The sequence below is a fragment of the Camelus bactrianus genome, chromosome 36, assembly GCF_048773025.1.
Source record: "Camelus bactrianus isolate YW-2024 breed Bactrian camel chromosome 36, ASM4877302v1, whole genome shotgun sequence".
NCBI classification, from domain to species: domain Eukaryota; kingdom Metazoa; phylum Chordata; class Mammalia; order Artiodactyla; family Camelidae; genus Camelus; species Camelus bactrianus.
In genome coordinates, this window is record NC_133574.1 from 13,702,940 (window position 1) to 13,717,954 (window position 15,015).

A 15,015-nucleotide genomic window follows, 5' to 3' on the forward strand; every position below is an offset into this window, starting at 1 on the left:
TGAACTCAGCTCATTGGTTCCAGAGACCCTCTGGTCACACCCTTGGTCTGTGCTGCTCCCAGTGCCTGTAGGTAGACATGTCACATCTCCTCCCAATGCTGCATCTTGGTGCTGCTCTCCTGCATGGTAGGTGGGCAGAGTGTGCCCCTTCCCAATGCCGTGTCCAGGTGCAGCAGTCCTGCACAGTAGTTGGGTTGGTTGCTCCCCTGTTCAGTGCTACTCCCCACACCACATCTGTTCCACACTCTGTAGGTGGGCTTGAGGCAAATGGCCACTCCAGCCCTAGTCCCTGCTCTTTGCCAGAACTCTGCTCCTTGTTCATTTGTCTTAGAGGTGCGAGTTCATAGACGCACCAGGACAGAACCTTCCTATATGTCTGGGGATGTAAACAAGTCTCAGTCCCACCTATGAGGCTGCAGAACTGCCAGGTACATATTCAGGTTTCAACCCTGCCTCTGCCTGGGTGGGTATGATGGCTGTGGCTGAGCCTCATCTCTCTTCTTCTGAGAAATCACCAGTTATGTTGCTGTGGGTCAGCAGAGACAAAGGACAAAACTCCCCTTCCCTCAGGCAAGCCAGCAGTGTTGCTTTGCTTTATTTTTTTTTCTTATTTTATGGGGGGCCCAGGCTGTTCTGATCTGTATACAATCCAAGCAGTTGTCCACAGCACACTGTAGTCCCCCAGGGTTACCTCTGTACAGTCAACCAGAGTCTGCCTGGGTCCAGCAGCCTGTCCTTTCCCATCCCTGATTCACTTCTAGGTTTGGGGGTTGTTGACAAACTTTGTGCCCATGTAACTTGATTCTGTCAGTCAAGGGCGGTTCTGTACACATCTGAGCCTCAGAGGTTCCCTGTCCATCCTGCTGACCTCTCCGTTGGAAAGGGGGAGACCCAGTCAACCAGCACTATCCCTCCTTTGCTGCTCCCTCTTCAAAGGACCAACCCCAAGCCATTTTGCATTTCTTCCTTCTTTTTTCCTTTTCTCCTACCAGATTGGTGGCACATTTTGTCTTTTGAAGATGGCAATGTTTTATCAAAGTTCAGCAGAAGTTCTGAGTGGATGGGTGTGTCTGTGAATGTCAGTCTTGGTGTATTTATTGGAGAGGATAAGATACAAGTATCCTTCTACTCCACTATCTTGGACTTTCTCCAAGAATATGCACTCTTAATAATTTTGTCATAAGGTTGTTTTTAATTATGGGTGGTTGCCAAGTCTTCCTTCCATGCCTTTTGCCTGTTAGCCCTTTTGCTGGTGGTGTGGCTGGTGTTCTGGTGGCCTGAGTCTGCCCTGGCTATTGAGCAGGAGCTCCTTTATTTCCTGTGGTTGTCACACTCCTGCCCATATCCTGCTGTGAAAACTCCACTTGCTGGTTCCAGAGGCCCTCCAGTCATGCTCCTGGTCTGTGTTCCAGCATCAGTTTGTGGGTGGTCTGCACCCCCACCAGATGCCTGGTCCCAGCACCACACTTGTGCAAGATAGTTGGCAGGTAGCTCCCCTGCCGCATTAGGTCCATGCTTCATAGGTGGACTCAGAGAAAACAGCTGCACTAGCCCTCACCCATGCTCTGTTCCAGAACACTGCTTCTTGTCCATTTGTCTTAGAAAAGCCAATTCAGAGAGGCATCGGTGTGTAATGGTCCCCTCTGCTTGGGACTGTAAACAAATCTCAGTCCTACCTATGAGGTTGCGGAGCCCCTAGTTAGGGATTCGGCATTTGACCCCTCCTTCACCTGGGAACCATGAACCAGAAAATATGGTGGCTATGGCTGAGCCTTGACACTCTTCTCCCAAGAAGTCTCCAATAATGGCACTGTGGGTCTGTGGACACAAAGGCTACGGATCCCCTTCCCCCCAGGGCAGACCAGCAGTGTTGCTTTGCCTTTTTTTTTTTTTTTCTGGATTTTATGGGGGACCCAGGCTGTTCTAATCTGTATACTCTCCCAGCCATGGCACACAGAACATTGCAGTCCCCCAAGGTTTCCTCTGTACAGTCAGCCCGAGTCCTCTGCTCGACTCAGACAGCCTGTCCCATCCCACCTCTGCTGGTTCACGTCTAGGGCTGGGGATCATTGGGACTCTTTGTGCCCAATTAACTTAGTTCTGTCAGTCAAAGGCTGTTCTGTACAGATCCGAGCCGCAGATGTTCCCTCTCCATCTTGCTGAACTCGCCATTGGAGTTGGGTAGACCCAGTGTATTAATGCTATTACTCCTTTGCAGCTCCCTCCTCATTGGAATGGTCCTGAACTATTTTCCTTTTTCTTCTTTTCTCTTACCAGATTTGTGGAAAATTTTATCTTTTGAAGAAGGCAATATTCTGTCAAAGTTCAGCAGGTGTTCTGGGAGGTGGGTGTGTCTGTGGATGTCACTCTTGGTGAATTTGTGGGAGAGGGTGAGCTTTGAGCATCTTTTTTACTCCACCATCTTTCCTCCTCCTTCACTTTTTCTTTTGATTGGAACACTTAGTCCATGGACATTTATAGTAGTTATTTTATAGATGTGGTTTTATTGCCATTTTGAAATTTGTTTTCCAGTTGATTTGGTATTTCTTATTTGTTACTTTCTTTTAATTTTTTTTTCATTTTTGTCATATGATAAATTTCTTTTCTATAAGCTTGGTTTCTTTTTGGGTTTTATGACTCTTTATATACTTCTGATTTGTGGTTATCTTGTCTTTCATGTATGGTAACCCCTTACTTCATCTGTTTGGTTTTAGTTGATAGTCATGTAGGCTCAAGTGCATCCTAAAAAGAAAGAAGACAAAAAGAAAGAAGAAAAAAAAAGGGAACAAAATCTATATTCTCTTGTTCTCCTCTTACACCTTTTATGATTTTGCTATTGTTTCTTTCTTTCTTGCTTTCTTTATTGACTTACTGACTTATTTATATCTTCATGTTTTCCCTTGCAATTCACTGTATTTATTGCATTTCCAATTATGGTTTCCTAATTTCTATAGCTTCCTTTTTATGTTTTATTTAGATTAGAACTTTCAATTTTTTTTTTAGCATAGATTTAGTACTGCTGAATTCTTTTAGTTTTGCTTGTCTGTGAAATTCTTTCTCTCTCTTTCTGTTCTAAAGGAGAGTCTTTCTAGATAGAATATCCTAGTTTGCAGCCTTTTCTCATGCAGGACTTTGAATATATCTTGCCACTCCCTTCTGGCCAGAAGTTTTTATGTAGAGAAATCTGCTGAATGCTTATAGGGCTCTCTTGTAACTAACATTTTGTTTCTCTCTCACTGCCTTTAGAATATTTTCTTTATCTTTAACTTTAACCATTTTAATTATAATATGTCTTGGTGTAGGTCTGTTTGGTTTCTTCTTGTTTGGGACCCTCTGTGCCTCTTGTACTTGGATAATTCTTTCCTTCTTAAGGTTTGGAAAGTTTTCAGTCATGATTTCTTTAACTATCTTTTCAATCCCCTTTTCTCTTTCTTCTCCTTCTGGGACCCACTATTATACATAGGCTGGCGCACTTTATATTATCTTGCTTTAATTGGTTTTTATTGGCTTTTATGTCTGCTGTATTGGGTTATTTCTTTTATCTTGTCTCCTATGTCATTTATTCATTCCTCTGCATTATCTAGTCTGTTTTTGATTGCCTGTAGTTGAATTTTCTATTTTTAACTAGCTCTTCTTTATAGTTTAAATTTTCTTTTCAAAGTTTTCTGTCTCTATTGATAGTCTCTTTTAGTTCTTTCAGTGTGTTGATCATTCCCTTTTTGAAGTCTAGTAGACTATCAGTCTATTTTACTGTTTGTTCTTTCAGGGGATTTCTCTTGTTCTTTTAATTGAAAGTGGTTCCTCAGCTTCTTTATTTACTTATATTTCTCTGGCTCTATGTATTTCTTCTAGACCCGTTTCTGAGCTGTGGTGTGTAGTAGGCAGGGTGGGAGCACTTCAGTTGTGAAGAAAAATAGGCAGGAGATTTCCACTGGGGAGTTCCCTCTGTGGTGTTGTCTGTCACTTGTTATGCAGACTTACAAAGTACAATTTGTTGATGTTGGCTTTATCCCTGCTTTAGCTATGGGAATGTCAGCCAACTACTCAGGTGCCCCTCAGGTTCTGAGCCCCAGGAATCATCAGTGCAGATCCAGCAGTGTCAGTCCCTTGGACCTGCCTTAGCAAGTGTGTATTCACACACATGAATTTGTGGTCCACTACAGGTTCAGCTCAAACCCCAATCCTGCATCCACATATGGAACCATACACCACCCTGTTGTAAATACCCTCACTGGCCACCCTTCTTGAGTCAGAACTCCACTCACTGCCTGTAAGTCCCAGAGGTGTGGATCCACAAAGTGACCAGAGAGAGCAAATCCACCCTCTCTGCCTGGGGCTGTAAACAAATCTCAGTCCCGCCTGTGAAGTTACAATGGCACAGGATATGGATTCAACATTCAGCTCTGCCTTTGTGCAGCAGTGTTGGCTATGACCAAGCCCCATTTCTCTTCTCATGAGAACACACCAACAATGGAGCCAAGTGGAGAAAGTGACTTTGGCACAGCCATGCGTCATTCCTCCCCCATTATACCAACATTGGTGCTTTTTTATGAGAGTTTCAGTCTGTTCTGTTCCACATATACACACACACACACAGCCAGAGCTCACACTGCCCTCTAGTTTCCTGATGCTGCCTCTCTGCAGTGTGACCCAGCCCTCTGCCTGGGCTCTTCACTGACTCCAGTAGCCAGTCCTGGCTCATCCCTGCTAGTTCATGTCTAGGGCTGGTCATCACAGGGACCCTCTGTGTCAGTATTCCCCAGTTCTGCCTGCCATGCAGTTGCCACTGTCTCCTCCAAATCTTGGAAGCTCTGCTTCTTTCCTAGCTGATCTCCCAGCTAGAGAGGTTGTGTCCCAGTGTGAGGGTGCCTTTCTTCCTATGCTACTTTTTCCCTGCAGGATCAGTCCTGCACTGAATTTGTCTTTTTCTTTTTATTCTTTACCATATTTTGTGAGAATCTTCCTGTATTTCAAAATGAGAGACACTCTGCCAGAGTTCAGGAGGTTTCTGTGCAATTCAATGTTTTTGTAGATGTAATTCTTTGTGTATTTGTGGGAGAGGTCAAGCTGTGAGTCTGTCTACTCTGTCACTTTGGCTCCTTCAAATTTTAAAATAGGGCTATGTCTTTCTTAATTATTCTAAACAAGCTGTTGTAGTTTCCAGCGTACATGTCTTGTAATTTTTCCTTGCCTCTATTGGATGCTGATTCAGAACATACACAACCTTCTAGAGAAGCCTGTCCCACCCTGCCATTTGCTGCCAACTAGCTGGCCTGTGTCTGAGTCACCAAAAGGTTTTGTTCTTTATCTGATTCTTAATTCTTTAGAATTTATCATTTTACTCTCATAAATGCTGATTGTACTTGTAACAAATACTTTAAAATAAAAATAATAAACTTTATGCAGTGGATGCAATATGAATGAATCTCAAGTAACATATGCTTTAAATACCTTAGAATTAGTAAAGCAATATAGATACATAATGAACACTTGAAATGTTGCCTAAAGGAAAAGTGCAGAGATTTGCAAATCCCACCCCCAGAAGTGACCGTCATGAATGGCTTGGTGAACATCTCTCAGTCTCTATCTCTCTTATTCTCTCTGCCTCTGTCTCTCACACACCACAAGATTCATTTACATCTATGATGATTTGACACATATGTGGTCATAGATGGCATCTGGGATGTAGATGATGGATTAACAAGCATCCAAACTGAGGGCTTCCTTGACATCAGGTAAAGACCTAGCACTCATTTTTCCAGCTGAACAACAATCATTCCTCCATGTGAACCAGAACTGATGAATCCCACCCCGTCTCCAAGAACATTAGTGTTGCTTCCAATCTCCTACTAGTTAAACCAGAACTGTGATGAAAATCCTTGAAAAGACGTCTTTGAAAAATTGTGCAAGAATTTTAGTATGATCAACACTAAGCATCAGCACTACTCGGAAAGTGGTGAACTTGTGGAACTGTAATTCATCCTGCATAATGTTCTCCCAGAGAGGAGTGTCTGCTCACTCTTCCCTCCAGGGGATCTACTGTGGCCTCTGCCTCCTCATGTTGTCACTAGAGCTGGTTGTCACCAGGCTAAAGTCCTGCCAGTGTGATGGTGACCAATGCTGTCTCCAAAGTGTGTACATCTGTGTGCATCCTCACTTGAGAGGTCAAGCACCTCTAATATACACTGGCCACCTGCATTGCCTCTTGTTGGAATTGCATGTGTTTGTTCTGTTTCTGTTTAGAACACAGTGTTTCAAGAAGTTTTTGGACCACAGGGATGTGAAACCTTTCTCTGACTTTAGGTTATGAAAAATGATTTTTCCAGGTTGTGGTTTGTCTTTCATGGCTTTTGAATATTATTATTTTTTATTTTGTAGGTTATGTTTTGCCACAGGAAGAGCTAAGCATCTCCCTTCTGGCTCTGGTTTCACACATAGAATAGCAGTGCCTATCTCGAGATTATGCACATAGTTACTAAAAATTTTCATTTTGTACATCTCATGTTTAATCCACCTGGGTTTCCCTTTCAAATAACCAAAATGCTACTTCAAGTAAAAAAAAAAAAAAAAAAAAAAACACCAGTCCCTTGTTAAAATATGAGAGCAGACACAAACAGCCATCTTTTGTATGATTTCATTGATAGGGAACATCCAGGGTAGGGAAAGACACACAGAAAGAAATAGGATTAGGGCTTGTCAGGGGCTGGGGGAGGGAGAAAAGGGAATGTGTGCTTTGGATACAGGGTTTTATTATGAGGAAAGAAACAGTCTGAAACTAGACAGTGATGATGGTTACACAGCATTTTGAATGCACTTAATGCTCCTGAATTGCACAATTTAAAATGGAAAAATATCTAAATTTTATTATTGTAAACTTAAAACATAAAAACAGATGATACTCTAAATGACATGAAAGAAAACAAGGAAATTACAGAAAAAACAAACAAAAATGATGCCAGGAGAAGGGAAGTAAAGTTTGGGTCTGGGAGTGGGTTGATTCTGAGAATTAGATGACAGTGTTGGTGTTTGCAGAGGCATCTCAGCCCGTAGGGGTGGTGATGCCTGAATTGGCTCTGGGTCTCATAGAAGTGTGTGTGTAGGTGCAGGAGGAGCTACAATATCAGGCTCAGGGTCTCCCTGCAGGACTGGTAAAGTAACCTGTCTCTAGGTCTCCTGTAGGGCTAGTCTTACAGTCTCCCTGCAGAGCTGGTGGGATGTGACACGGTTCTGTGTTTTTTGCAGGTGCAGGTTCGGGTTCCCTTGCAGGGTTGATAGAATGGGACCCAGTCCTGTGTCTCATGCAGGATCCAGCTCAGGATCTCATGCAAGACCAGGCTCAGGGTCTCCTTGTAAGGCTTGTGGAATGAGACCCCATCCATTTTCTCCTGCAGCAGCAGATTCATGGTGTCCCTGCATGGTTTTGCAATTTCACCCTACTCTGTATCACCTGCAGGAGCAGGCTCAGACTGTCCCTGCTGGGTTGATGGAATATGACCCATCTCTGATTCTCTTGCAGAAGCAGGCTCAGGGTCCCTCTACAGGGCTAGTCAATTTTGTTCCAGTCCCTGGTCCCTTGCAGGTGCAGGATTGGAGTCTTCTTTCAGGGCTGGTGAAATGTGACTCAGCTGTTGGTCTCCTGCAGAAACAGACAGAGTTTCTCCCTGCAAGCCTTGTGGAATGAGACCCAGTGCTGGGTCTCCTACAGGAGCATACTCGGGGTCTCTATGCAGGGCTAGTGGAATTGGACCTGGCTAATGGTCTCCCTGCAGTGCTGTTGGAATTGGTCCAATCCTTGGGTGTCTTGAAGGTGCAGGCTCTAAATCTCCCTGCATTGCTTGTGAAATGTGAGCCAGTTGTGGTTCTCCTGAAGGAACAGTCTCAGGGTTTCCCTGCAGGGCTGGTGGATGGGACATAGTCCTGGGTCTCCTGGAGGAGCAGGCTCTGTGTCATTTTAGAACTGTTGCAATATGACCAATCTCAGGTTCTCCTGCAGGAGTAGGCTCGGGGCCTTCCTGCAGGGCTAGTGGAATTGGACACGGCTCATGGTCTCCCTGCAGTGCCATTGGAATTGGTCCAATTCTTGGGTCTTTTGAAGGTGTAGGTTCTAAGTCTCCCTGCATTGCTCATGGAATGTGACCTGGCTCTGTGTCTTCTGCAGGAGCAGGCTGATAAATTACCTGTAGGGCTGGTGGAATGTGACATGGCTCTTAGTCTCCTGCCAGAGCTGATTCAGGGTCTTTCCACGGGGCTGGTAGAATTGGCCCCAGGCCTGGGTCTCCTGCATGTGCAGGCTCAGGTATCCCTGCAGGGCTTGTGGAATGTGACTGGGTTTCTGTTTCCTTCAGGGGCAGGCTCAGACTCTCCTTGCAGTGTTGCTGGAATGGCACATGGCTCTGAGTTTCCTGTAACAGCAGTCTTATGTTCTTCCTACAGGGCTAGTGGAATATGACTCAGACCTTGGTCACTTGCAGGAGCAGGCTAGTTTTCTCCCTGCTGGGATGGTTGAATCAGACCCTCTCCTGGGTCTTCTGCAGAAGCAGGTTCCAGGTCTTCCTGCAGGGCTGTTGGAACATGACCCCATCACTTGTTCTGCTTCAGGAATAGGCACAGGGTCTCCTTGCAAGGATAGTGTAATTGGACCCAGCTCAGGGGCCACTACAGGGCTGATGGAATGTGACCTGGCTCTGTGGTTCCTGCAAGTGTAGGTTCTGTGTCTCCCTTCAGGGTTGGTTTAATGGGACCCATTCCTGGGTCTCCTGTAGAAGTAGGCTCAGAGTCTCCCTGCAGGGCTGATGGAATGGGACCCATCTCTGGGTCACCTGCCAGAACAGATTTGGACTCTACCTTCAGGCTGGAGGAATTGGGCCTGTTCTTGCATTTCCTGCAGGAACAGGCCTTGGGTCTTCCTGGAAGAATACTGTAATATGACCCATCTCTGGTTCTCTTGCAGGAGAGGCTCATGGTCTCCCTAGAAGGTTAGCAGAATTTGTCCCATTCCTTGGTCCAAGGCTCAGGGTATCCCTGCAAGGTTGGTGGAATGGGACCTAGTCCTGTGTCTCCTGCAGCAGCAGGTTCTGTTCTCTTTGCAGGGCTGGTGGAATGTGACTCCACTCTGTAGTATTTTTTGCAGATGCAGTCTTAGGGACCCCACCAGAACTGATGGCTCATAGTCTCCTATGGGAGCAGGTGAGGGATTCCCTGCAGAGCTGGTGGAATTCGTCCCAGTCCTCGGTCTCTTGAAATTGCAGACTCAGTGTCTCCCTGCAGGATTTGTGGAATATGACTTGGCTGTGGGTATCCTGCAGAATCAAGCTCAGTGTTTCCGTGCAGGGTTGGTGGAATGAGATCTAGTTCTGGCTCTTCTACAGGAGGAAGCTGGGGTTCTCCCTGGAAAGGCTGATGGAATTGGACTGGGATGTCTGTCTCCTGCAGGAGCAAGCCTAGGGATTACCTGCAGAGCTGGTAGAATGTCACACAACTCTTGTTCTTCTGCAGGAGCTGGCTCATGTTCCCTGTGAAGGTCTTGGTCTCCCCCAGGAGCAGGTTTGTAGTCTCACTACAGGGCTGGTGTTATGTGACCCGCTCTGTGTTTTCTGCAGATGCAGTCTCAGTGTTTGACTGCAGGTTTGGTGGAATGGGACGAAGTCCTGGGTTTCCTGGAGTAGCAGGCTCACAGTCTCCCTTCTGGGGTATTGGAATGTGACCCAGTCATGTGTTTCCTGCTGAAGTGGCCTCAGGATATCCCTGCAGGGCTGTTGGAATTGTACCTTGCTCTGTATCACCTGCAGAATCAGGTTTGTGCTCTCCCAGCAAGGCTGGTGGATTTGGACCTATTCCTGGGTCTCCTGCAGGAGCAGGTTTTCAGTCTTCCTGCAGGGCTTCTGGAATATGACCTATCTCTAATTTTCCTGCAGGATCAGGCTTGTGGGTCACCCAGCAAGGCTAGTGGAATTGGACCCACTTCAAGGTCTTAGTGCATGGTTGATGGAATGGGACCCAGTCCTGGGTCTCCTGCAGGAATTGACTCAGAGTCTCCCTGCAGGACTGGTGAAATTGGACCCATTCCTGAGTCTCCTGCAGGAGGAGGCCCTGCATCTTCCTGGAGGGATGGTGGAATATGACAGAGATCTGGTTCTCCTGCAGGAATAGGCTCAAGGTCTCCCTACAAGGCTAGTGGAATTGGACACATTCCTGGATCCATTGCAAGTGAAGGCTTGGGGTCTTCCTACACAGCTGGTGGAATGTGATTTGGCTCTGAGTCTCCTGCAGGAATAGGCTCAGGGTCTCCTTGAAAGATTGGTGAAATGGGACACAGTGCTGTGTCTCTTGCAGTAGCAGGCTCATGTTCTCCCTACAGTGTTGGTAAAATTGGACCTGGCTCTAATTCAACTGCAGTAGCAGACTGAGGGTATACCTGCATGGCTGGTTTAGTGTGAAGGAACAGCAAGTCTTAATACATTGGCCCACTACTGGGAAAAGTATAAACAGGGTTTGGTGCATGGTCTCTTGTATTGTCTGAAAAAGCCCCTTGAGATGTGTTGATTCTGATGACCTCTTCCAAGAACTTGAACACTTTTAGAATCTCTGCCAACTCATCTTGTTTAGACTGAAGGAATCTGCCTTTCATCAGTTCTTGGAATAGAGATCAACACAAAATGAAAGAGGGAAGAAAAAATTACCAATCTATCTATTGAGAAATCAGCTGAAGACATTAGAAAGTTCTCTTGCAATGCACTTGTTTCTATTTTGGTGCATTTAGAATCATTTCTTTATTATCGACTTTGGCCATTTAAATTAGAATATATATTGTTGTAGGCCTACTGGGGTTCATTATGCTTGGACCCTCTGTGCTTCCTGTGTTGAGATAGCTGGTTCTATCTTTGGTTTAAGAAAATTTCAGTCTGATTTCTTCAAATATCTTTTCAAACCATTTGTCTTTCTTCTTTTCCATGTGGGATCCCTATGAGTCATAGACTGGTATGTTTTCTCTTATCCCAGGTTTCAGTTGCATTGCTTACATTGGTTTTCACTTGCTTTTCTAAGTCATGTTCTGACTGAGTGATTGCGGTTATCCTGCTTTCGAAGTCACTTATTTGTTCCTCTGCATTATCTAGTCTGATTTGGACTGTCTTTAGCTTAGCTATTCTCACTGTTGAGTTTTCTGATTCTATTTGGCTCATCTAAAGTGTTTCTCTTTCCATTTATACTAGCCTGCATTTGTATTCATAGATTCAAGATTTCCTTCAGTGTTTTTATGTCCTCCCTTTTCAAGTCATGTTCTAGTAAATTTTGGTGGTCTAATACATTGGATGTTCTTTCAGGATACTCCTGTCTTTTGAAAATTTGGAATGGTTCTTTTAACTTTATTATATCTCTCTATCGCTATGAGTTAAGGATTATCAGTTATCTATTATAGACTTGAACAGCTATTGTAAGTGAAATCATTTCTGTGCACATTTAGTATTAATGCTGTGAGGATTGTTTTTGGTATGTAATGATGCCATGCATTCCTTCTGTGTCTGTTGCCTGTTATATCTATGATTGCTAGTGTGGTTTTTGTTGTGGTGAATACAACCTATTTTAGTAAAGTTAGCAGAGTGTCATTTTGGTTAAATGCTTATCATAGCTCTGACAGTGCTGGGACTAGTAATTTTTGCTGGAATAGAGGCTTCCAAATGGTTTCTGGGCTGCCGACTGGATATGTGTATAGGGAATGTTTCCAATACACACTCATGAAAGTGCATTCATCCTTACTATTGCCACGGAAAAGTCAAATTTTATAATGGGTTCCCTCAGGTTCTCTGCAAACAAAAACAAAAGTGGAAACAAATCTAATGATGTCACACATTAGAACCTGTTGAAGCATGCAGTGCCACAGTTGGGTCCTTAGTTTAGTACTGGGTCAGCACCACAAATATTGTTGCATTAGCATGTGGTAGTCAGGGCTGATGGAAAGGCTTCAAATTCACCTATTGTTCAGCAGATCTCTGCTCCAAGAACTCTTGCAATAAGGCATTGGAACTCAAAGGCAAGCATGAGGCATTTCAAAAACCTCTGCTTTGGACAATAAGAAATTTCAATCCTGCCTATGAAAGTTGCAAATCCTTGGGCTATAGAATCTGATTTCAACAAAAAATTGCCCTGGATTCTAGAAACTAGATGAAGATGGCTCTGAATGAGAACGATTTCTCCTTTATGGAGAAAATGAACAATTATACCGTGGATGTGGAAAGACTGTGACTAAGGCCCTGGGTTACTAATCTAATCCACAACACATATGCCAGCAGATTTAATATTAAGAGAGGACCAAGGCAGATCTGTTCTCTAGATAGTACCAACCACAGCCCAAAACAATCTCCAAACCCCTGGGAATAAATTTGTGACATCAGCCACAGCACTAACACACAGATTCCACAGGCAATACTAGCTCAAAATTAACAGGTTGAGTATTGGTCTGGGAATGAATTGCAGAGAAATTTTGTGATTATTGCTTTCAGATATGTCAACCAAACGTCTAATATGCACTCTTTTAACCCTCAGCACATTGTCTTCAATCTCAAATGACCTGTCCACTTTAGAGTGTGCATTCCAGTAAAACACAGTTTCCCCTTTACTTTAGCAGATCCTAAAGTTTTAACACTGATTTCAAACCCAAGGGCCACTGAATCCCTCAGACCAGATGCACGGCTTCTCTAGTTGAGACCCACACGTGCTCTATTGGCAAAATGCCAAAATGATCCTGGGCCAGCAAAATGCAGTGGATGTGGCCATGGAACATATCGAAAAACTCAACCACACACGCCAATGTTGTTGCTTTCTTACTGGGGTAACAGGACGTTTTGCTCTCTTGATAGAACCCACCACAACCCACAACGCACTCCAGATCCCTGAGACTCAGCGTGTGCCATTATCTGTAGCACTATACCTAATTATCCGATGCCTCTGCAAGCTCAAGTTTGGCAGATCGGATCTTGGGCTCAGAATCAATTGTGGGGATATTTTGTGCTGATTCCTATGAGTTATGTCAGCCAAGCATCTGCTGTGCACTCTTCTAACACTCAGCGCATTACCTACATTCCCATGTGTGCTGTCCGCTTAAGAGTGTGCGTCCACTTAAAACAGAGTTTCACCTTTGCTGCTCCAACAGCAGAGGTCAGATCCTGCACAGATTTCCATTCTCTACTTTGCCTTCTACTGCTTCCAGGTTTTCTGAGGCCTCAGCCTGTCTTTGGAAGTAACACACGACTCTTCGGAAAGTGTCCTGTGCCAAGGGCTGGGTGAGTGGAAGTTTACATTGCTGTGTACATGGGAGGGAGTGAGTGCAGGGTGCACTGGTTCTCTGCCAACTGGGCATCGATAAATCAACACTTTCCAGATGTAATTCACAGAAATGTGATGTTTGATTAGCTCTGCTTTCTATAAAGCCATGGTTGGAGGGATTGTCCGAAGACACCAATTTTGAAATTGTGTTGATAACACAGTTGCAGTTTTTAAGAAGGTCAATAGGATTGATTTACATGTTTTGGGATTTATATGAAAATGAAGTTAGTGTTTGAAACGTACTAAATATACCTAGAAGACAGACTTGTCAATTTTTTAACATTATGTCAGCTCTAAGAAAAATGTAGACAGATAGAAAGTAAAATCGCAGTCCAAAATGTTGAAGGGGACATGTCAACTCTTTACTGTTGAAGCCTCCAACACCAACAGGAACCATGAAGTACCTATTGAAACCATGAAATTACTGAGAACCTGGGTTTCCGTTGTGCATGTGGTGCACTATATTCCCAATGACACATACTGGACAATGTTGGCATTTCAAGGGGTAACATTCTTCTCTAGGAAAGTACAAGATAAACCAAACAAAATATATACATTTAGGCTTGATTCCAAAAGCACATACAGGCATTTTAGCTATGAGAACCCTGCTGCAGCTATGCTAGGCTACTGAAAAGCAGGTGTTCTTCTATCAGTGATGAGAACACTTAATCATCCGATCATGTTGGGTAAAGCAATTTAACACAACCAAGTCTGCACCCCCAATATATCATGCACCCGGTGCTTGGCTGAAGAGAAAGACGGTCCAACATATCTGTGTCTTTAAAAGCTTTCACAACTTTTACAGTTCAGGTCAATATCTGACAAAATGTTTACCTATACTGTCTTGAAAAACTGAGGCCTAGTACATATTTAAGTTCAGTCAAAGATTCCTCTCACTTACCACACTCCCTTCACCCCAGACAAGACATAAACCCAGCATTTGCTGAATCTAGGGGAAGGTCATCATTTCTTTGTGTGAGCTAAGTATTGAATTCCCAAATATTTTAGGCGAGAGTATTTGACCTTTCAAGAATTCACTGTTGTTCACAGAGTGTGAAGATGGAGGAACTCTGATTCTAGGAGGGACTTGCTCTTCTCCTACTGGCTTCATTGCAGCTCAGGTTCTGATCCTTTAAAATGGATGCCTGAGTGGAGGGGAGGGAACAGCATGTGCTTGATAGCAAGGCCCAAACCTGGGAAAAGGCTTACCTGGGCTTGGTGCATTTTGGTCTGAATGGTTTGTAAATGCCCTTTGGGACGTGTGGATTCTCATGACCTCTTCCAAGAACATGAGCGCTTTTATCATCTCTGCCAACTCTTCTCTTTTAGACGTCACGAATCTTGGAGCCGTTCTTGGATCAGAGAATTGAGTGACTTCCTCAATTGCACGTTGACACTCCGAATGTTTCTGCCAGTATCACAGAGTTCAGTAGGTCTCATGAATGCCTTTCGAGCCTGGTATTCTCTAGAGATGTCTCTATGCCGGTATTCTCCATTGTAGCGGAACAACTCTCATCAATTTGTTCGCATCTCTCCTCAATCCGTGCAGCCAGCTTTTCTGACAGCTTCTCTTCATGTCTCCCATAAAGTCGACTTCAACATGACTGGGCAAGTCTGAAAGAACCTCGGAGCCTCACCAGTAAGCTGATGACAGGCAGATCTTCCACTGTCTCCCCTTTCAGGTTCTTGAAAATT